Genomic DNA, 24,362 nt, shown 5'->3' on the forward strand with positions numbered 1-24,362 from the left:
TTTATACAGTTCAATGTGGTAATGTAAACATTGCATGTATCAAGTTAGTGAAACCCCCCTGACAAACAAAACATACAAAAAAAAAAAAAAAAACAAAAATATTAATATAATATAGATTCAATCATTCAATATAGACTCACTTGAAAGCCCTCTTTGTGACCACTCTTCTCTAACTTATTTTGGAGTATACTCCAAAATGGGTAAAAGAGTCTGTTCTGTTAACTGTATCTGTAAAATCTGTAAAAGTGTATTAAAATATCTGTAAGAATTTTCAGACATCCCCTCAATCCTACCCTGATTTGAAGGGACAAGGTGACAGACGTTTGACAGTAAAACAAACAAAATTGAAAAATCTCAATAATCATCCGAATTCCGAACCTCAGATTTACAGGTGGCAAAATAAACATTGTCCGCACGAATTTGAGGCAAAACCCCGCCGGAATCTTTGAGAACCTGTTCCGCCTGACCGAGGAAGCTAACCCGCAACCAAGATGCTGTCGGAAACGAGCGTCACGAAGGTGATTGTGCACCTGCTGGTGCTGCTGAGCGTGATGGACCACTTCAAACGGAAGCTGCTTGGCTGCTGGAGGGCCAAGAGCGTACTGGACGTGTCCAACAGCTTTGCGGTCCCCTTCGACGAGGACGACAAGGACAAATCGGTGTGGTTCCTGGACAACGACTACCTGGAGAACACGTACGGTATTTTCAAAAAGGTGAACGTCCGCGAACGGCTGGTCGGCTGGTACCACACGGGCCCGAAGCTGTGCCAGAACGAAATCTCCATCAATGAGCTGATCCGGGGCTAATACTCGGTGCTCGTCTTAATCGATGCCATGCCGAATGAACTGGGTCTGCCGACGGAGGTTTACATCGCGGTGGAGGAGGTGCATGACGACGGCAGTCCCACGTCGAAGACCTTTGAGCACGTACCGAGTGAAACTGGGCGGAGGAAGTGGAAGAGGTGGGCGTGGAACCCCTGCTGCGTGACATGAAGGACACGACCGTCGGAAATTTGACGCATAAGATCACCAGCCAGCGGACTGAAGCTCACAGTTGCGCAAAATCAAGATCTACCTGCTGAAGGTCGACAACGGTCAGCTGCCGGTGAACCACCAGATCGTGTACCAGCTGCAGGACATCCTGAACCTGCTGTCGGACCTTGCCCATGGGAATTTTACCGATACGCAGTAGGTGAAGATGAACTGAAAGGAGAAAGATCAGTGTCTTGCGAACCTTCGTGGTGAACGGACACTAGAGCTGCGGTATTTTTTACTACCTAAGCTCAGAGTTATTTCAAAACAAAATTCACAGTCTTTTTAAAGACTACCTGAGTTATTTTCCAAAATTCTAAACAGTCTTTTCAAGAAACCCCGCCTGAAATTTTGTTGTATTTGAGCAGTTCTCTACGGAATCGGTCTTTTTTCTTTAATTTTAATTTTTGTATTTTTAATCCGGCTGAAATTTTGGTGCCTTCGGCCATTTTGCATCATTAGTTTGTCCATATAATTTTCCATACAAATTTGGCAGCTGTCCATACAAAATGATATGTCAAAATCTGTATTTGAAGGAATTTTTGATCGATTTGTGTCTTCGGCAAAGTTGTAGGTATGGATATGGACTACACTGAAAAAATTGATACACGGTAAAAAAATTTGGTGATTTTTAACTTTGTCACTAAAACTTGATTTGCAAAAACACTATTTTTAATTTTTCATTTTTGATATGTTTTATAAATGCCACTTTTCAGAAATTTCAGAATGGGCATCTTTGACCGAGTTATGATTTTTGAATCAATACAGATTTAAAAAAATCGAAATATTGGTCGCAAAATTTTTCAACTTTTCGATGTAAAAATTTGCAATCAAAAGTACTTTAGTGAAATTTTGATAAAGTGTACCGTTTTTAAGTTATAGCCATTTTTAAGTAACTTTTTGAAAATAGTCGCAGTTTTTCATTTTAAAATAGTGCCCATGTTTGCCCACTTTTGGAAAAAAATATTTTGAAAGTTGAGAAAATTCTCTATATTTTGCTTTTCGGACTTTGTTGATGACCCTTAGATATTGCCATGCAAATGTTAAAAAACAGGAAAATTGATGTTTTCTAAGTCTCACCCAAACAACCCACCATTTTCTAATGTCGATATCTCAGCAACTATAGGTCCGATTTACAATGTTGAAACATGAAACATTCGTGAAATTTTCCGATCTTTTCGAAAAAAATACTTTCAAAAATTTTAAATCAAGACTAACATTTCAAATGGGCGTAATATTGAATGTTTGGCCTGTTTGAAATGTTAGTCTTGATTTTGAATTTTTGAAAATATTTTTTTCGAAAAGATCGGAAAATTTCACAAATGTTTCATATATTAACATTGTGAATCGGACCTATAGTTGCTGAGATATCGACATTAGAAAATAGTGGGTTGTTTGGGTGAGACTTAGAAAACATCAATTTTCATGTTTTTAACCTTTGCATGGCAATATCTCAGCAACTAAGGGTCGTATCAACAAAGTCCGAAGAAGCAAAATATAGAGAATTTTCTCAGCTCTTCAAAAATATTTTTTTCAATAGTGGGCAAACATGGGCACTATTTTTAAAAAATGAAAAACTGCGACTATTTTCAAAAAAGTTACCTAAAAAAGGTTATAACTTGAAAATGGTGCACTTTTTCAAAAATTCACTAAAGTACTTTTTGATTGCAAATTCGATTTTACATCGGAAAATGAAGTTGAAAAATTTTTGCGACCAATATTTCGATTTTTTGAAAAAATCTGTATTGATTCAAAAATCATAACTCGGTCAAAGATTTTGCCCATTCTGAAATTTCTGAAAAGTTGGCATTTTATGTCCTCTAAAACATATCAAAAATGAAAAAAATAAAAATAGTGTTTTTTGCAAATCAAGTTTTAGTGACAAAAGTTAAATTAAAAATCACCAAATTTTTTTTTATCGTGTATCAATTTTTTTCAGTGTAGTCCATATTCATACCTACAACTTTGCCGAAGACACCAAATCGATCAAAAAATTCCTTCAAAAGATACAGATTTTTGAATTTTCACATATCATTTTGTATGGACAGCTGCCAAATTTGTATGGAAAATTATATGGACAAACTAATGATGCAAAATGGCTTCTTTGGGCATACCGAAGGCACCAAAAAGTTTCAGCCGGATTAAAAATACAAAAAATCGAATGACCGAAATCTCAGAGAATTGCTCATTTTACAAACGAAGCCATCTTTTAAGAGAACTTTGCTTGCAAAATGCGTCAAAACAAAGGTAAACGCAAATCTTCTGAAGATTTGGTCGTTACGTCGGTGAAGCGTTTGAACCGGCTAACGGAAACAGAAAAAGAAAACAGCCTCTTCTGAGGTCTGATTCTGATTCTGAATGTGAGGTCAATCCTCCAATTCCATTGACAAACAGTTTCGGTGTTTTATCCGAAACTGATGACAAGGAACCTTCTCCTCGTACTGAGCCTTCTGCCGTCGAGAAACGAGTAAAGGCTCCGCCAATTGTTGTGACTTCCGTCTCCGATTTGGCCAGCTTTCTAACGCAACTGAAGAATTGCAAGGAAACTTGCAATTTGAAGGTTTCGTTCCAGCTTGGTCGAAGAGGAGAATGTCGCTTGTTGACGGAATCTTTACAAGATCACCAAACTTTTGTTGGTTATTTGAAAAACCACAAACACAATTTCTACACGTATGAGACCAAGAATGCTCGGCCATTCAAGGCGGTCTTGAAAGGTCTCTCCAACGACTTGTCGGTGGATGAGATCAAAAACGAACTTAAGGTGTTGCTTGGCTTTGCCCCATCCCAAGTAATACCAATGAAGAAAAATCAAACGGGAATATTTCTCGCTTTGGTTTGACTTCACAATTTTATCTGATTCATTTCAACAGAAATGAAATCAACAATTTGAAACTTTTGGACAAAGTTCAGTTTTTGTTCCATGTACGGGTAAAGTGGGAGCATTTTAAGAAACATGGCGGTAATGGCCAGAATCTGACCCAGTGCCGGCGTTGCCAGGCATTCGGTCACGGTACTGATCATTGCGCCATGGTTCCAAAATGCATGGTTTGCGGGGATTCTTCTCACGACAAGGACAATTGTCCCGTGAAAGAAGTCACCCAATTTAAATGTGCAAATTGTGGTGGAAATCACAAATCAAATTTCTGGGACTGCCCCATCAGAAAAAAGGTTTTGGATTCTCGTGCTAAGCATCAGCCGAAATCCAAACCGAAATTTTCTCAAAGTCAGGTTGTACCTGCATCTTTAAATCAAACGTTCGTGCTGTCTCACTCGAACAATTCTAGAAATACCATATCAATCCACCCAGCAGGGCAATTCGGCCGAATCAAAAATCCGAGTATGCAGAAGTGATCTACCAAATTGGTACATATGTCTACCTCGAAGGATTTTTAGTCTACCTCAATAGTTCAATAAGTAGCATTGCCCTGCTGGAAAGATACCTGTTTTCAAGAAAACGACGTCAAATCAACTTCTGAAGTAATACAAAGTAGTCTACCTCCGTTCTACCTAACGAATCTGCAATCAGAATTTTCCTAAACTTCTTATAAGTAGTACTTCTCTTTATACTTAATTTTCAAAGTACTTTATATATCGATTTTGACAACGGCATCGTGTTCCTTGGAAAATTCTAGCCCGATTTGACCTATAAAAGTCCATACTTAAGTTGAAAAATGGCGGTTCTGGAGCAAATTAAAGATTGTTTAAAAATGAGCAACCATGCGTCTCCATCAAACAGAAAAATTAACCCATACGATCAAAATATGTATCTGCAGTTCTGATTATGCCTAGCATGTAGCAAGCGTTTCTGCTGCAAAATGATGAAATATAATTATTTTATCAAATTCTACTCCATAAAGAATTAAAGATAGCTTATAAATATTTAAAGAACAAAAACTTTAAATTTTAATAAAATATCAAATAAAAGCAGTACTGCTGACAATCTGAGGCACATCTAATGATTGGAGAGTGTTATTCTGATGTCTAGGAATGAAATTCAGCCATTCTACCAAATTCTACCTCATTGTAAAATTGTTAATTAATACATTTTTAAAGAAATTTCAACAAATTCCCAAAGAAAATGGAAATTTTTCAAAATTTCAAGCAAAAGCTACCCTGTGAACAATCGGTGAAGCATTCAATGATTGGAGAGTGTTATTCTGATGTCTAGGAACGAAATTCAGCCATTCTACCAAATTCTACCTCTTTGTAAAATTGTTTATTAATACATTTTTAAAGAAATTTCAACAAATTCCCAAAGAAAATGGAAATTTTTCAAAATTTCAAGCAAAAGCTACCCTGTGAACAATCGGTGGAGCATTCAATGATTGGAGAGTGTTATTCTGATATCTAGGAACGAAATTCAGCCATTCTACCAAATTCTACCTCTTTGTAAAATTGTTTATTAATACATTTTTAAAGAAATTTCAACAAATTCCCAAAGAAAATGGAAATTTTTCAAAATTTCAAGCAAAAGCTACCCTGTGAACAATCGGTGGAGCATTCAATGATTGTAGAGTGTTATTCTGATGTCTAGGAACGAAATTCAGCCATTCTATCAAATTCTACCTCATTGTAAAATTGTTTATTAATACATTTTTAAAGAAATTTCAACAAATTCCCAAAGAAAATGGATTTTTTTCAAAATTTCAAGTAAAAGCTACCCTGTGAACAATCGGTGAAGCATTCAATGATTGGAGAGTGTTATTCTGATGTCTAGGAACGAAATTCAGCCATTCTACCAAATTCTACCTCTTTGTAAAATTGTTTATTAATACATTTTTAAAGAAATTTCAACAAATTCCCAAAGAAAATGGAAATTTTTCAAAATTTCAAGCAAAAGCTACCCTGTGAACAATCGGTGGAGCATTCAATGATTGTAGAGTGTTATTCTGATGTCTAGGAACGAAATTCAGCCATTCTATCAAATTCTACCTCATTGTAAAATTGTTTATTAATACATTTTTAAAGAAATTTCAACAAATTCCCAAAGAAAATGGAAATTTTTCAAAATTTCAAGCAAAAGCTACCCTGTGAACAATCGGTGAAGCATTCAATGATTGAAGAGTGTTATTCTGATGTGTAGGAACGAAATTCAGCCATTCTATCAAATTCTACCTCATTGTAAAATTGTTTATTAATACATTTTTAAAGAAATTTCAACAAATTCCCAAAGAAAATGGAAATTTTTCAAAATTTCAAGCAAAAGCTACCCTGTGAACAATCGGTGGAGCATTCAATGATTGGAGAGTGTTATTCTGATGTGTAGGAACGAAATTCAGCCATTCTACCAAATTCTACCTCATTGTAAAATTGTTTATTAATACATTTTTAAAGAAATTTCAACAAATTCCCAAAGAAAATGGAAATTTTTCAAAATTTCAAGCAAAAGCTACCCTGTGAACAATCGGTGGAGCATTCAATGATTGGAGAGTGTTATTCTGATGTGTAGGAACGAAATTCAGCCATTCTACCAAATTCTACCTCTTTGTAAAATTGTTTATTAATACATTTTTAAAGAAATTTCAACAAATTCCCAAAGAAAATGGAATTTTTTTTCAAAATTTCAAGCAAAAGCTACCCTGTGAACAATCGGTGGAGCATTCAATGATTGGAGAGTGTTATTCTGATGTGTAGGAACGAAATTCAGCCATTCTACCAAATTCTACCTCTTTGTAAAATTGTTTATTAATACATTTTTAAAGAAATTTCAACAAATTCCCAAAGAAAATGGAATTTTTTCAAAATTTCAAGCAAAAGCTACCCTGTGAACAATCGGTGGAGCATTCAATGATTGTAGAGTGTTATTCTGATGTCTAGGAACGAAATTCAGCCATTCTACCAAATTCTACCTCATTGTAAAATTGTTTATTAATACATTTTTAAAGAAATTTCAACAAATTCCCAAAGAAAATGGAAATTTTTCAAAATTTCAAGCAAAAGCTACCCTGTGAACAATCGGTGAAGCATTCAATGATTGAAGAGTGTTATTCTGATGTCTAGGAACGAAATTCAGCCATTCTACCAAATTCTACCTCATTGTAAAATTGTTTATTAATACATTTTTAAAGAAATTTCAACAAATTCCCAAAGAAAATGGAAATTTTTCAAAATTTCAAGCAAAAGCTACCCTGTGAACAATCGGTGGAGCATTCAATGATTGGAGAGTGTTATTCTGATGTGTAGGAACGAAATTCAGCCATTCTACCAAATTCTACCTCTTTGTAAAATTGTTTATTAATACATTTTTAAAGAAATTTCAACAAATTCCCAAAGAAAATGGAATTTTTTCAAAATTTCAAGCAAAAGCTTCAAATCGAGTTGTGCATAGTTATTAAACCATCTTAACATCCTCAATATTCACAAAAAAATGATTGTACTTGATTAGTTAAGTTTTGCCCGAGATTCAGCTAGTTGAAGTTACCGTTCCAAATGTTTTCAGAGGCTTGGGCGTCCGTTTAAGTTGGACATGCGTTAGCCCTTCCAGTGTTGAAAACTTGTATTAACTTTTTAGTCGAAGTTCAAAAATTCATATGTTGATATTTCTACAAGCTTGATCAGTTGAATAATAGTTTTAAAATATAATAAATAATAAAAATGAACTGTTTTTCTTTTATTGTTATCACACAACAAACAAAGCGATTAAGAATTTTCCTTCACATATTTAAGATTCGGTAATTGTATTCATACATTTTATTGAAAGATCACTTCGACCCAATTAACCTTTAGGGTCAATACACTGACCTACAAAAATGACAAAAATGACTGATAAGACTCAACACGAGGGTGCCGAATGATTTTTCTCCAAAGTTTGTATGGAGAATCAGGGCGGAGCGTCGTTCTTGCATGCAACTAAAAATTGCATGCAGTATGTAGGAAAACCGATTAACACTAATTCTCCACAATAGCTTTCCATTCCATGTTCGTACCGAGTGTGGCGTTTGAAACGAAATACGTAAAAGATTTAAATTTAATTCCGTACCAGAATTCCGATTTAGTTGACTGGGTTTAGTTCTACTTGTTTACGCTACTAATTCACAGGTGGCGCAATTGTACCACGCAACCTGTCAATTCAAATTCAAATAGCTTTTCCCGCCAAAACACAATGTTCTGTTGTCATCGTTGTCATTCATAAACAACTTATAAGGTGTCTTTGAATCTCAATCTCTTTTTCAACAAAAGAATAAGTGCATTTTTCATCATTCAGTGCGTATTGTAATAAAGTGAAAATGGTTTTCCGTTGGACCGAAGTTTACGGGATCTTTCAAGATTACAAGCATGGACTGTTCCGTAAGGATGGTACCATCGCAGGTCTTGCAACCGATGACGGATTCGAGACCTACACTTTCATTGCGGAAGCTGTGAGTAATTATCGCTTGTGGGAGGGAGGGGATTGTGTGTCGCCGAAGGCTGTTTATTTGGCCTTTAAGTACCACTGGAAATTTATTTTCCCTGATATGTATGCGCAAGTTTGTTTGCCAGCATCCGACGATCTTGATGAGCTGGATGAGCTGGATGATTATGAAAAAGACCCTATGTTTGGGTCTGATAAGCCGCCTTCGGGTGAAATGTGGGTGGACGTTGATGAAGGGTTTTTGAAGCCCATTTCTGCTTATCAGGGCCGCCGTTCGAGGCAGCGCCTGGCTCCTGGCTGGAGTGCTGTTCTGAGCAAGATCATTTGCAAAGCAGTTCATGCAAAAGAATGTGTGTTTACTTTCCGTGAGCATGACATTTTGATGGAAGTTTTCTTGACTACTGCCCGTTGCACCGACTGCGGAGCAGAGGTTAGAGTCAATGGCAAAATTTTTGACTCCAAATTGTTCTTGCAATTTTTTGAGGGAACAGATGCTCACCACAGCCGAAAGCGAAAAATTTTCGGAGATGAACGTGAAAATATCATTAAAAAGGCAAAGAATCAATCATCAATTAACGTTTTGAACGAAATAATCGAAAGTGAATTTGAACCAACAGAAGATATAAACTCCAACGTGCTACCAACACAAAAGAAAATAACGCAGGCTAGGTATGAGGGAGTTAAACGGGAACTGCTTCACAGCGATGTATTCGAGGCGCTTGACATGTTCAACGCGAATTCGGATACTCGATTCCGGGGATCGATTAAGCTAGTTGGTCGCCGCCCTTTCACTGTTATTTTCTGGCTTCCGATACAAAAGGAGCTTTATGGAATCTTGCACCGTAAAAATCGTATGAGTATCTTCATTGATGCGACTGGAACGATTGTTAAAGGTCCGCTGAAGGAAATCGATGGTTCTAATTCAACTGTTTATCTGTATAATGTGGTGGCTAAAGTTGAAGGATTTAAAAGTTTTCCAGTAGGGCACATTATCACTAACAAACACACTTCTTTCCATATTTCTTATTGCTTGGGGTTGTGGGCAGAAGATTTTAAAAAGCCAGCAGAAATTGTGATTGATTTTTCACCAGCATTGATTATTTCTTGCATAGCTACGTTTACAGAATTCAAGACTCGAAAACAATACCTCGAAGCTTGCTTTAAGTATTTATCGAAGAAAGTTTCTTATCTTCCACAAACTTTCATAAGGATTGATGTGGCGCATTTTATTTCAATTTTGCATCGAAACAAATATTTCTTAAAACTCGATCCACGAAGCCGAAGATTATTCCTTAATTCTTTTGGCTTGCTAATGAAATCTAGATCTTTCGAAACTGCTTCAGAAATAATGATTTCGATTCTATCAATTGCTTCCAGTCCGTTCGAAAATGATGGATCAACAATAAAACTCAAGAAAGAATTTCTTTTCAATGCGATTGTCTCACATGATATTGAAAAGAATTTGGACGCTGAACCAAAAGGACTGATGGATTACCCAGAAGATGAACTTCTTCAATTTGAGATTCTGTCAGAAATTTACGATAACGTTGAAATTTGCGATTCTGGAACAGACAATTTATACTACGCTCCAAATTGTATCAATGAATTTAAAAGATTATTTCAAACGTTGCCGATGTGGTCAGCTGTATTGATTGATGCGTTTGAGTCGCCCGTTGAACTGGGAACTTCTGCTGCGGTTGAATGTTCGTTTAATGTCGTTAAAAATCACATTTTTGAGGGAAAAACTAATTTGCGCGCAGACTATTTTATTCAAAAGTATTGTTCGTCACTTTCGGCATCCTTGCGGATTTTGAAATCAACTGAAAAAATTGAGGATAATGATTCTGATGAAGACGGTGATATAACAACTGGTGTTCACTCCCAGTCCATACTCGAAGTGAACTAACCTTGTAAGAGATGTGCTTCCGGTGTCAGGGCGTACAAAACCGATGGGACTCTCCCTTATAATACCCAGGGTCGGCGTGACGCTCGAAATTATTCAAGAACCAAGAAAACACTGCATTTACCTAAGGGAAACTACTTTTATTTCGTGCTCAGTCGACGATTTATTCCGGGAATCCCTTCCAAACTTCCACTAGCTCACACGTCCCGTCCCACTTCCTTATAAATACTCCTACCTCACACGTCCTCTTCTTCCTCTCTTCGCACTTCCGGTGCACGCGTTCGGGGCCCCGTTCTCGCCGCTCTGCCGTCGTCGCTGCTCCTTCCTGCTGTCGTCGACGCTCCTCCGGCGCTCTGCCAAGGGGTGGCTTCTACGTCAGTCGGATGGACCCTCCGACGTTTCGGCTGCAGCCTTCACGGACCCTCGCCAGCCGTTCGCGCCCTTCCTGTGCTTGGTGACGTGCAACAGGCTTCGACGGTGTCCGGGGACTTCGTCGGAACAGTCCGGGGTTAGGGTTCGCGGGTATAACGGTAACGGCCTGGCGGTTGAGCACTGTCCAGCGAAACGCTGACGGCTCGTACAGATGGTTCACCGGGCCGGATGTCGTACGGCCGGGGTGAAACCAAGCGGTGTTCACGAAGTGAACAAAGGAACACAAAGGGGTCCTGGATGAGGGATTCAAAATGGCGGTTAGGGTATTGTCAGGCTAGGGGTTTGTTCAGGATTTTCCTGGGGTTTTCCGGTCATACCTGGATGTCCAAATCTCCTACGGGAAACTCCTGCTCTCTCGGCACGGCCACGGATGTAGCTCTTCCGGGCACTTCCCAATCCTCCAAGGATTCACTACTTCAACACTGGTACACTGACTTCGCGGGTGAGGGTTGCTATTGGCGACAACCTTTCCGCGGTAGATATCCGGACTTAATGACCGAGCAACGGTCAGACCAAAATCCCGAACCCCTGACCTCTTACGCGCCAACCCATCTCCTCCTCATCCTGTCATCCTCAAGGATTACGCACATTCACCACCCCCAATGGCCGCCCATGCGATGTTATGCAGCAGCGCTCCTGGTGGTGACTAGCGGTAACGACGCACGGTGTGGGACTTCCAGCTTCGGGTTTCTTGCTTGCTGGACGGCTTCCTGGTAACTTCCCGTCGACAAACACAACGTCTTCTTGGCACAATAATTTACATTTAAATAATTTAACACAAAATTCGCGACGAGTCACATCAATTATTGTACACAACACTCACACTGGTTACACTCTCCCCCGGCTCGGGTTAAAAAAATTGTAAACTCCGAAGAGTTTACAAGTTTTTTTTTACACCCTGCATATAATAAACTGCCACGTCTCTCTGAACCCAAAACTCGAACTAGACCAAATAGCAAACACCTTTTCATTTTTTACTTGCTTTAGGTTGCTCTATTTATAAAAATCATTTTGGATTCTACTAAGTCATGTTGATGAGCCAAGGGTTTGAAACATTTCATACAGTGCGGGCTTGATCGGGGTCATAAGACTTCATCGTCGGACTAAACCAACTCCGTGCTGTTTTGAAGCAATTGCTTGTACTGGCCTTCAACGTTTTAACAACTCTAGCCTCCAGCGATACAATCACACTGTACTACTTCCAATGCTGGTGAGACACAAATCAAAATATTTACAAGTTAAATTTATTTACAATATTTACATTACATTTTTTTTTGTTTCCCGGGAAATTTTCTTTCTACTCGCATGCAAAATCTACTAAATTGTTTTTGATAACTAAGCTTGAATGGGTCGGGGTCATAAGTTTTCATCGTCGACCGAAGTCAACTCCTCTCTGTTTCAAGGTCGGAACCTTCTACTGACCATCAACGTTTAATTCAACTCCGGTCTCCAGCGATCCCATTCGTACAGCAAAGTTGATTTTATAATTTTTCGTTTAGGCATGCAATTAATTCAAAACAAATTCAAAAATACATCACAATACGTGAATAAAATAAATTAAAAATCCGGATAAAAAAATATTTTCAAACGCGCGCGCAGTTACGGTAATCAATATACCAGTAACGATCAGTTGAAACGTTTCGCGTGTCGGAGTTCATCTTCTCTTTTTATCTTCTCTTTACTGATAACGTTATCGTTCTTTACTCATGTGCGTGCTGTCAAGATCGATCTGTCATGATCTTATCAAATGTGCAGTGGTCAAACGTGGTTTGCAGCAACAAAATATGTGATTCCAGAAAATTAAGTGAATTTTGATCTTACCGGGCGTAAAATTATCGTTTTAAAATCAATCGATCGATGATTAAGGGCCCTTTGATCACTTCAGTAATAAGTTTTACCTCGGTAGATCACTAATTCCAAAGTTATCTTGGGTCACAATTTTGTTGATGCTAGAATATTTATGAGGAAAAAAAAATGCGAAAAAAGGTAAGTTAATTGAAATACTATTGCAGCTGTGTTGTGAAAACGTTCTACAAAGTAAAGTTTAAATTCTGGCACTATGGGTTGATCAAGATCGATCGACAACTACCTTGCACACACACCATGCATAAGCCAACATCCCTCCCATTGTGTATCGTTCAATGAAGTGATAACAACACATTCAAGGTTAAGGACTGCGTCTGTTGCATGTGTATCGAAGATACTCCTACACAATTAACTCCAACTCCTATTTTCCAAAACAAATTTTCCACATGTGGTTGGGCTTTTCCCAAAATCAACAAAACAAACAAATTAAAATTTTCTAAAACAACCAATTAGGTATACCACGAATGAATCAAACTATGCTGCGCAATTCCATGAATGAAGCACCAAATTATGCTGCCCTGTGACGCTGTAATCGCCGAACGGCGGATTTCCAAATGCTGTTGCCGGAAAAGCTCCTCGTTCATCGCAGAATCGTCATGCTGGCTGCTCATTTGACTACTTCCATTCATGCCTTCAAATCGGCAGCTGAGAAGACACCTAGCGGCTTCCCATTCATATCAGAGACTGCATACGAGCTGGTCCCTTTCTTCGCTGTAATGGTGCACGGCGTGTACGGTGGACCCAACTTCGCGTTGAAGTTGTCCCCCGCCGATGATTGCTTGAATGAACGTTTAAAGACCCGCTGACCGATGTCGAACGTAGGTGAGTACCGTTTGTGTCGTAAATCGTACTGCTTCTTGGTACTCTCGTGAGCCTTCTTGAGGTTCTCACGCACTGTCCCCCACACTTTCTTGGTCACTCCGCGGAGTTTGTTCATCCGTTCCTCCTCAGTGAACTCCTCGTCCTGCTCTAAGCGATGTTCATCGCCCTTGGACACGATCTCGTGACCGAATATGATCCGATGAGGCGTGAACTTTGTCGATGAGTGGACGGTGTTGTTCAAGACGTACTCGATTTCTGATATCCTGGTATCCCACAGCTTCTGGTCTTGACGGACGTAGGTACGAATCATTGAATTGATCGTACGATTCAACCTTTCGGTTGGATTAGCCTGACTGTGGTGTCGAGCGTTCGCCCAGTGCTGAACTCCATACTTGTCCAACAACTCCTTGAACTCCTTGGACATAAACGTTGTCGCGTTGTCCGTGATGACGTACTCAGGAACCGCAAACCGACGGAACCATTCCTTTTCCAGATTGGTGCACAGATTACCAGCAGCAATCTTCTTAACCGGAATGAGCAGGCAGTACTTAGAAAAAATGTCCATAATGACTAACAAGTGTGCATTGCCATGCTTACTCCGGGGAAGTGACTGAATGTAATCCATACACACAATCTGGAAAGGTCTGGTCGCTACGCGTTGCTTTCCCATTTCTGGTACGGAAGCGGTCGTCGAGTGTTTGTTCATCTTACACGCCTCACACTTGGCAATGTAAGATTTGAGATCGGCACTCATTCGCGGCCAGTAGTATCGACGTTTCAGGGTGTCGACACACTTCTCATAGCCGATGTGCATCTTGCCATCGTGCTCTTGTCTCATGATCTGTGGACGTAACGACTCCGGAACGCACTCCTTCCACTCGAACCTGTAATCGAGGACGTCGGAGCGAGCTGACACCAGCTTGTACAGTTTCTTGTTCTCGATCTTAAAATCCATGTACTTTTCCGGGTCTCTCTCCACAGATGCGTACAATCGTTTGTACCAACTGTCTTCGTCCTCCGTGTCCAACGCTTCAATGGACCGGGACAGAGCGTCAGGTACCACGTTGTCCTTTCCTTTCCTATGAATGACCTCCATGTCATACTGTTGTAGAATGATGCTCCACCTGCTGAGTCGCGATGAAGACTTCCATTTCGCTCTCATGATGAAGGTGAGAGCCGAAGAATCTGTCACGAGCTTGAAGTGAGTGCCTTCGATGTAGCACCGAAATTTCTCGATACACCGCAAAGCGGCAAGTCCTTCCTTCTCAGCTGCGTGATAGTTCTGCTCTGCCCCCTTCAACTTCTCCGAATGGTACGCAATTACCCGTTCCTCTCCACCTTGCACTTGCGTGAGTACCCCTGCGAGAGCTGTATCGCTTGCGTCCGTTTGGACGGTAAACGGAAGATTAAAATCTGGGTTGGCCATCACAGGCGCAGAGATAAGCCTCTCCTTGATGGCCTGAAAAGCTTCGTTCGCTGCCGTATTCCACTGCACTCTCTTCGGTTTATTTTTAAGTAAATCCGTGAGTGGTGCAGTGAGTTCACTGAAGTTCTCGATGAACCTACGGTAGTAATTAATCATACCGAGGAATCGTCTCAGAGATCTCACTGAGTTTGGGACCTCATATCCAAGAATCGCTCTAACTCGATCCGGATTAGGTCTCAGTCCGTTACGGGACAGAATATAACCCAAGTAAGGTAATTCATGGCAGCAAAAACTAGACTTCTCAACGTTGATTGATAAATTCGCATCTTTTAAGCGTCTCGCAAGGTCTCGTAGTTTTGCTATATGATCGTCATAGTCCTGACTAACGACCACAATATCGTCCAGGTACACAAAGATTGACGGTTCTAGTGCACCTTGTCCCAATACTTTGTCCATCAGCTTACTCAAAGTCGCCGGGCTGTTAATCAGGCCAAACGGTAAACGTTTAAACTGAAATAAACCCATACCTGGCACAGAAAACGCGGTGTATTTCCGTGACTCCTGGTCCAAGGGCACTTGTAAAAAAGCTTGGGTCAAATCTATTGTGGACAGGTATTTAAAAGGTCCTAAATGACTTAAAATTCGGTTTTGGTGTGGGAGTGGGTATGCGTCTCTCTTTGTACGTTCGTTCAACTTCCTCGCGTCGAGGCAAAGTCGCACTTCATCACTGTCTCGCTTCTTCACAGGTACAACAGGTAAAGCCCATTCAGAAGAAGAAGGCTCAATGATGTCATCTCTCAGCAACAAGTCCACGGCACGGTGTATTCTACGCTGGATCTCCGGACTCCAGGGGTACGGATTTTCCTGACTGGATCCGCTCCTTGGAACTCCTCCTTCAGCTCGATTTTGTGCTCAATGAGCCCCGTTTTGCCGAGATTTCCAGGACTCGCTGTAAGAAACAACTTTTTTACCTCCTCCAACTGCTGTATTTGATGCTCATCTAATCTCTCCTCTTCTAGAATCTGGTCGTCACTCTCGTCGAGCGTCTCGATACTCTGGTGAACCGACGGACGGATTCCAAACTTCTGCCAAAAATCGTATCCTAAGATACAACGACGTTTTAGATCTGGAGCAATCAAAACAGGTAAGATCTTCGTCTCTTCATTGAATGTAATTGGTACATCTGCACAACCTACGACGTTCATCTGCTGTCCCGCAGCTGTCTTCAATGACACTGCTGACTCTCTCACCTTCAGTCCTAATGAATGGATCAATTTTTCTCCTCCTTTGCCAAGAACAGTTCTTGCTGCTCCGCTATCTAACAATCCTACGACGGTAATACCCAGAAACTCAACTCTTGCGAATGGCCTGGGGTCATTACTTAGGGTGACGAGTAAAGAAGCAATCTCATCATCTTTCGTAACTTCTCCACTCACTCTCGAATAGCCAAGTTCACTGAGTACCGCTTCGCATCCATCGTGAGGTCTTGTGTAGTTAGCACCGCGACTGTCTCGCCTCACTGAGCAGTCCGCTGCAAGTTTTTTGACTCGCAGAACGGGCACGTTCGCGTATCAAACCCAGGGAACCCACAACGTTCACAGAAGACGTTCCGATTCTTCGGACACTCGCTGAACCCGTGACCTTCTTCATGGCAATTGTAGCACACTCCTCTCTTGATCGGAATGTACGCTCTCACGATCCGTTGAAGTGGGTCAGTTCCGCTTGGACCTTGAACTGGACTCTTCGGCCGTTGCTGGTTGTCCTGTTTCGGTTTAGCTTTCTCCTCTCTTTGACTCTGCTCACGATTCTTCGGCTGCTGATGATACTGTTGGTTACGCCGCTGATACTGTTGTTGTTCCTGCTTGGGTGGACGTTGATTCCAATTCCCCTTCTGAAACCCTTTCACCTGCGGTTTCTGCTGCTGATAGTAACCTCTACCATCTTGGTTGTTGTTCTGGAACCTATTTCCTTTTCCATTTCCTCCGTACGGTCTACGTAGTTCTCCTACTTCTTCAACGTGTGCGGTACGAGGTGTGAACCTATTCTCCTTCCGTTTGTACAACTGCCAATTAATCGAGTCGAACCTCTTTCCAAACTCTTTCATTGCAGCTATGTCCTGGATATTGGCGGCGAGCATAGCGATCTGGCAATCTTCGCGCGTGTTGCGGAACAGGGAGTCGAATTTCCGTTTTTCGTCCCACTGCTGAGACATGTTGCGGAAAATTCTGGCCATGTCCAGGTAGAAATCGTGAAATTTCTCCCGAGCACCCTGCTTCCGATTGTACACCTGCCGCTCGTACACGTAGTCGATATCAATGGGTAAGAACTCATTCTTTAACTCCTTAACCATGCGTCTCCACGTTCCTAATTCATTGTTCCCATTCACCTCCATGAACCACGATCTGGCTTTGTGAGTGAACAGGTGGTGCGCACATTGGAAAAGCTCCGCCTCGGAAAATCCTTCTGAACGAGCGTTGAATTCAACCTCTTTCAGGAACTCATTCAGTCTGCGACCGTTGTCCATTCCGTCGTATCGTACTGTCCATTTATGAACCGGTAAACGGTTTCGGTTATCTTTCGACTTTTCATTCCCAGACGACTGTTCTGGTTTGGACTTCGGTTTTTCCTTGTTATTTTGTTCCGAGTCTCGAGAGTTATCCAACGAGCCAACCTTTTCCTTCAACCACATGAAGAAATCGGGTTCTGCTTTTCCAGTTTCTCCTGATTGCTTGCCGTTTTCGTTACTCGCGATTTGAGTGCTGTTGGCGGCCGTGGCGGGATCTTTTTCGGGTTGTTTCAACTCAAGAGTTTCGATTCGCTGGAGTAAAGCACTCACAGCTAGTCGTAACTCCTGGTTCTGATCGACCAATTTTTGCTTTTCCTCACCATCGTCGCCAGCAGTTCTCTTATCGCTTTCACGCCTCTCAACAAGTGCTCCTGTTTGGTCACTCTTCTCAGTACCATCGCCTCCTGACCCATTCTCGTCTCCTGGTGTATTTTCCTCCAATTGTTTCTTCGCCACCGTAATGCTCTGATTAATCAACTCCCACTCAGCTGCTCTTACTTCCGGTATTGGAGAAACAATGGAGTAGTACACGCTCAACAGTCTAACTATCTCCACAGCCACCACAGCCAACCTGTCCAAGTCTGCGTTTTCGGTGATATGTTTCCTCAATCGTTCCATCCTAAATAACATGTGGATCAATCTCGTTTTGTACACTTGACCAGGTGCTTTCGCCGCACGGCTGGTTTCCAAGTGGTTTTTGATAAAATCTAGTTTGTCCTCACACACACCTAGTTCTTCGTCTACCGAATCACTCACAAACTCATACGACACATTAAGCTGCTTTCTTTCCTGTTTCAGATGATTGTACAACACCTTCTCCAGCTGACTGCGTGCTCCATCCAGAGGCAACTTGCGGATGTGCAACTCATGGCTGACCTCATCAATCGTCAGGTGCGATGCATTCATCCCATAATACTGCGACAGCATATGTTTCACCTCCATTATGGTATCGTTTAGAAACACAACAATTAAAATTTAAAAAGAAATACTAAAAATTAGAAAACCTAAAATTTATTCACGCTTCCTAGAAGCAATCAAGCACAAGTGAAAATTGAAAAATAGTGCCTAAGTATCACAGAAGTAATCAATTAGAAAATCCTAGAAAATCAAGCATATTGTACAGGTTACAAAATTTTAACGAAAATAAACGACTGTTTCCGTCTGGTGTTTTATTTGTCCTGCCAGGGACTGCACTTCATGAGTAAAGAACTCCGGATTTTTCCAAAATAATAAGTTGAGTAAGTATGAACAATTCTCCGACTTTTCTGTTCAATTTGTGTCTTTCCAGTGTTGGTAGTCTTCCTCCCTTAAAACATCTTCAAGACCCTCAAATACTAAATGATCTTAGTTAAATTTAGCCACTCAAAGTAGCGTAAAGTTTTTGCAAGTTGAGCTAGTATAGTTGCGGAAGTTTTACCAAAGAATCTGTCGACCTCTCATTAATGCAGCGTTTTCCCGAGCCTGAATAAGCTAAGCTATTCTTGTTGGGCGCCAAGTATAACAACTGGTGTTCACTCCCAGTCCATACTCGAAGTGAACTAACCTTGTAAGAGATGTGCTTCCGGTGTCAGGGCGTACAAAACCGATGGGACTCTCCCTTATAATACCCAGGGTCGGCGTGACGCTCGAAATTATTCAAGAACCAAGAAAACACTGCATTTACCTAAGGGAAACTACTTTTATTTCGTGCTCAGTCGACGATTTATTCCGGGAATCCCTTCCAAACTTCCACTAGCTCACACGTCCCGTCCCACTTCCTTATAAATACTCCTACCTCACACGTCCTCTTCTTCCTCTCTTCGCACTTCCGGTGCACGCGTTCGGGGCCCCGTTCTCGCCGCTCTGCCGTCGTCGCTGCTCCTTCCTGCTGTCGTCGACGCTCCTCCGGCGCTCTGCCAAGGGGTGGCTTCTACGTCAGTCGGATGGACCCTCCGACGTTTCGGCTGCAGCCTTCACGGACCCTCGCCAGCCGTTCGCGCCCTTCCTGTGCTTGGTGACGTGCAACAGGCTTCGACGGTGTCCGGGGACTTCGTCGGAACAGTCCGGGGTTAGGGTTCGCGGGTATAACGGTAACGGCCTGGCGGTTGAGCACTGTCCAGCGAAACGCTGACGGCTCGTACAGATGGTTCACCGGGCCGGATGTCGTACGGCCGGGGTGAAACCAAGCGGTGTTCACGAAGTGAACAAAGGAACACAAAGGGGTCCTGGATGAGGGATTCAAAATGGCGGTTAGGGTATTGTCAGGCTAGGGGTTTGTTCAGGGATTTTCCTGGGGGTTTTCCGGTCATACCTGGATGTCCAAATCTCCTACGGGAAACTCCTGCTCTCTCGGCACGGCCACGGATGTAGCTCTTCCGGGCACTTCCCAATCCTCCAAGGATTCACTACTTCAACACTGGTACACTGACTTCGCGGGTGAGGGTTGCTATTGGCGACAACCTTTCCGCGGTAGATATCCGGACTTAATGACCGAGCAACGGTCAGACCAAAATCCCGAACCCCTGACCTCTTACGCGCCAACCCATCTCCTCCTCATCCTGTCATCCTCAAGGATTACGCACATTCACCACCCCCAATGGCCGCCCATGCGATGTTATGCAGCAGCGCTCCTGGTGGTGACTAGCGGTAACGACGCACGGTGTGGGACTTCCAGCTTCGGGTTTCTTGCTTGCTGGACGGCTTCCTGGTAACTTCCCGTCGACAAACACAACGTCTTCTTGGCACAATAATTTACATTTAAATAATTTAACACAAAATTCGCGACGAGTCACATCAATTATTGTACACAACACTCACACTGGTTACAGTGATTACGAAAGCGATTGTATTGATTCGGTTGCTGAATACCGCAACGAATCAAAAATTTTGGAAGACTGGCGGGGTAAGGCAAGCCGAGCAGAGAAAAAGTTGCGACGTAGTCAAACTAGCATTCTTGAACAGCAAAACCTTCCGAGTGGTCCTACTAAAAATGCTGACATTCCATTTATGACTAACGGTGCTAAGACTAACCATGGGAAACGGATTATTATTACTACAAATACTTGTGCATTTGACGCAATTTGCCAAATTTTTCTTATATTTTTGATTGATTTCAAAATTGATGACGGGTTGAATGAGTCGATTCATAACTTTTTAATCTGTTTATCATCAGCTGGATGGAAGATTAAAGCGAAGCAGTCCCGAAACCTAATTTTGCATGATCTTTTCCGTGAAAATATTCAAGAACATAATTTCATTGAACAAATATCTTGTGCTACGAATGCATGCCATTTGATTAGTAAAATAAGAACGACCCTCTGTAACAATGGAGTTCAAATGTTGCGTAAACAAGGAATTGCAATTCAAATTTTTGCCAGTTGGAATTGATGTTTTCGATGAGGACGAAAGTTTGGGGGGAATTAGCAAATTTATTCAATTTTCAGAAAGATCTTGTGAGACATGCTCAAATTTGGTCATTCCCGAAGTCAAACTATCTGACATTGTTCTTATAGATTGTCAAAAAAAAAGATCATTTGGTTACATATAATAACACTAAAATTGAAAGTATTCAAGAAGCATTCAACCTTAATGATAAAACGTTTACATTGCGCGCTGTTATACATTTTGTTCCACCACTAGGTCGACGTGGAATGGGACACTATGTGGCTATCGTAAAAAGAGCGAATGGTAAATGGGAACAGTTTGATGATCTACTCAAGAAGTGTAAACCAGTCGGAAAAATAATTAATCCTGTGCTACTGATTTATTGCTGCTCAAACATTGGTTGAGGGAACTTAATGCCTGCCAAATCTATCGTTATTCATTACATGAAGATTTTTTTAAATATATATTTACAAGATTATTTTTAATTTATTGATGTCTCTGTTGTTTTTCTATATTTTGTGTGTTTTGTGATTTTTTAAATATATTTTTGTGTTATATTCATTTATACATTAATCCTTCAGCTTTAGTCACCACCTCACAGCAACGACCACACTTTATTTGAAGATTTTTTTAAGTTCCTTGGTCCAAGCACATGACCATTTTCAACATGATTACAATAAAGCAAACACATATAAATAATAATTAAAAAATCAAATAAAACAAATCAGGAAAATAAAATCAATACATGAAAAATCCAAACAATAACAGTTCACCATGAAAATAAAAAATAAATCATTCAAATTTCAAATTCCAAACTCTGCATTCTGTTGAGTTTATGTGCATATCCAAATTTAAAAAAAAAATGAAAAAAAATCCGACAAAAAAAGTTAAAATGTATAATAAAACACCCTTAATACTATTATTATCAAACTAGTTATTTTAATCGTATTTTAACTATTTTTTGAACCTAAATCATTTGATATTTAAATACGTAGAGCTGTTTTTTTGATTTTTGTTATTGGATTGAAAAAAAAAATACTAAACGTAAATATAATTTCTACTATAAATCTAATGTTTAACTTATCAAATAAAAAAAAAATCATATACCATAATTTCCTTTGCATTTTGTTTTTGTGTTTTCTTCTGAATGCAATTAGATTTTGACATTTTTTTATTTTTATTTTTAGAAGATTGCTTGATTTTTTCATACATATAGTTTAGTTTGCAAGTGACTCATGAATGATTTGGTGTAGTCAGTTATTTAAAGAAGTTTCAAACAAATTTTCTTTTGTTTTATTTTATTTCTTCTCTTATTATTTAAAACTCAACACTTTTCTTCTGTTTTTAACGTTTTTCATGAAATATTTGCATACTAAAAATGCAACACATCTTGGTACCTTCAGTTTATTAAAGTATTTAAAAAAGATATAATGAGCAGTTTTGACTTAAGATTTCACAGTTTCGAACGCCACGTGTTTAACAGATGCGAACGTTGATAAAGTATAACAGGTGATGCACATGCCGTTGAGCGGTTGAGGCCGCGGATGCATTGGTTCTGATTCTGAGATACGGATCTCTGATTTCGTTTTGCTACGTGCAAGCTGTTACCAAGGCGTTGCGACGGGGTGACAGTAAGGGGGATAGTGAACGATCTAGAGTTGACGTGGTCAAAAAGAATTAGATTTAGTATGGCCGTAGAAATATTGACAAGTATCGACTGTTTTTCGTCAGAGCAAGTAGTTCCCGTGGAATTTTAAGTAAAAACACATAATAGTTTAAAGAAAATTCAATCCCTTGTAATTTCTTTATTTTTGTAACAAATCATGGTACATAACGTAAGCAGGCATTTCATGAAAAACTTTTTTTTATTCCTTTGATACTTATTAATATAGGCAACCATAGAGAATATAAATATTGAGAAAACAAAAGATCATCGGCTTGAACTTATTTCAAATCATTTATAAAACTGAAAATCTTTTCAATGGAAATGAGATATATTTTATTTAATTTTAAAATCAAGCAACCTTCAAGCAGTATTTCCTTTATACTTTTTATACTAGAAAATTTTAAAAGCATCCGGAAGAAATCTCAAATCCAATGCAAAACACAACAAAAACATTAAAGAAAATAAGGCAATCAAACTTTCAACAAATCGATCTAATACTGATAATAAAACCATTAAAACTTAAAAATCCATAAAAGAATAAAAGATTAAATAAAAGATTTTCATAATAAAAATTTTAAAAGGAGTCCAGACCAGAGGGCTTGAAATTAAGCTTTTTGGTATGGGGGTGAGAGGAGGGTCCTTAAAAAACATAATAAATCAATTTTCCTTTCTTGTTATTTTTTTTGATTAATTAAACATAATAATCTTGGCTTTTGAACTATAATAATTGCAAATATTTAAAATGAACAATATAACTTATATAAAAAATCATTGTGTATTTTCATTTATTCCAAGCATATCCGAAACAAGTGAAAACGGCAGTTTATTTTAGAAGTAAGACAATTAGAATGGAACAACACATAAAGGTGAGTAAATTTACGTAGTTCAATTCGAATTTGCTAGTAATCACAATCAAAACGAATAATTTTCTGAACGACTAAATCAACTGAATGACTAAATTAAGGAATGACTGAATTTCATTCCTAGACATCAAAATAAAACTCTCCAATCATTGAATGTTTCACCGATTGTTCACAAAGTAGCTTTTGCTTGAAATTTTGAAAAATTTCCATTTTCTTTGGGAATTTGTTGAAATTTCTTTAAAAATGTATTAATAAACAATTTTACAATGAGGTAGAATTTGGTAGAATGGCTGAATTTCGTTCCTACACATCAGAATAACACTCTCCAATCATTGAATGCTCCACCGATTGTTCACAGGGTAGCTTTTGCTTGAAATTTTGAAAAATTTCCATTTTCTTTGGGAATTTGTTGAAATTTCTTTAAAAATGTATTAATAAACAATTTTACAATGAGGTAGAATTTGGTAGAATGGCTGAATTTCATTCCTAGACATCAGAATAACACTCTCCAATCATTGAATGCTTCACCGATTGTTCACAAAGTAGCTTTTGCTTGAAATTTTGAAAAATTTCCATTTTCTTTGGGAATTTGTTGAAATTTCTTTAAAAATGTATTAATAAACAATTTTACAATGAGGTAGAATTTGGTAGAATGGCTGAATTTCATTCCTAGACATCAGAATAACACTCTCCAATAGCGTGGTTCACGTTTCTATGAAAAAGACAAAAGTTGTTATTTTGTCTTGCATCAACCGGAATTTCGTTCTTTTATGTCCCCAGAAGCACTCCTGAAAATTTGAGCCCATTTGGTAAGGTCTAGGAGCTCCAGTTTTAATTTGAAATTTATATGGGATTTTGATTTATTTTCCATGGGAAACTATCTTTTTTTACATTGTATTAGGATTTTTTTATAAATCGATGAAATGACTTGATTCTTATAGTAGGAGATAGGTTTTGAACTGGGAACAACTTTGTAGAACATACCAACATGCTAGGAAGTGACCCTTTAAAGATACAGATACTTTTAGATGGTGGCTGGTCCTTCAAAAGCCACCATCTAAAAGTATCTGTAT

The 24,362-nt window shown here is 39.6% G+C and overlaps 1 pseudogene; it reads left to right on the forward strand.

Annotated features, from left to right (window-relative positions):
• Positions 1–366: 366 nt before the first annotated feature.
• Positions 367–1,251, forward strand: LOC6052199 (annotated as a pseudogene).
• Positions 1,252–24,362: the final 23,111 nt, after the last annotated feature.

Source organism: Culex quinquefasciatus, chromosome 1, assembly GCF_015732765.1.
Source record: "Culex quinquefasciatus strain JHB chromosome 1, VPISU_Cqui_1.0_pri_paternal, whole genome shotgun sequence".
Classification (NCBI taxonomy): domain Eukaryota; kingdom Metazoa; phylum Arthropoda; class Insecta; order Diptera; family Culicidae; genus Culex; species Culex quinquefasciatus.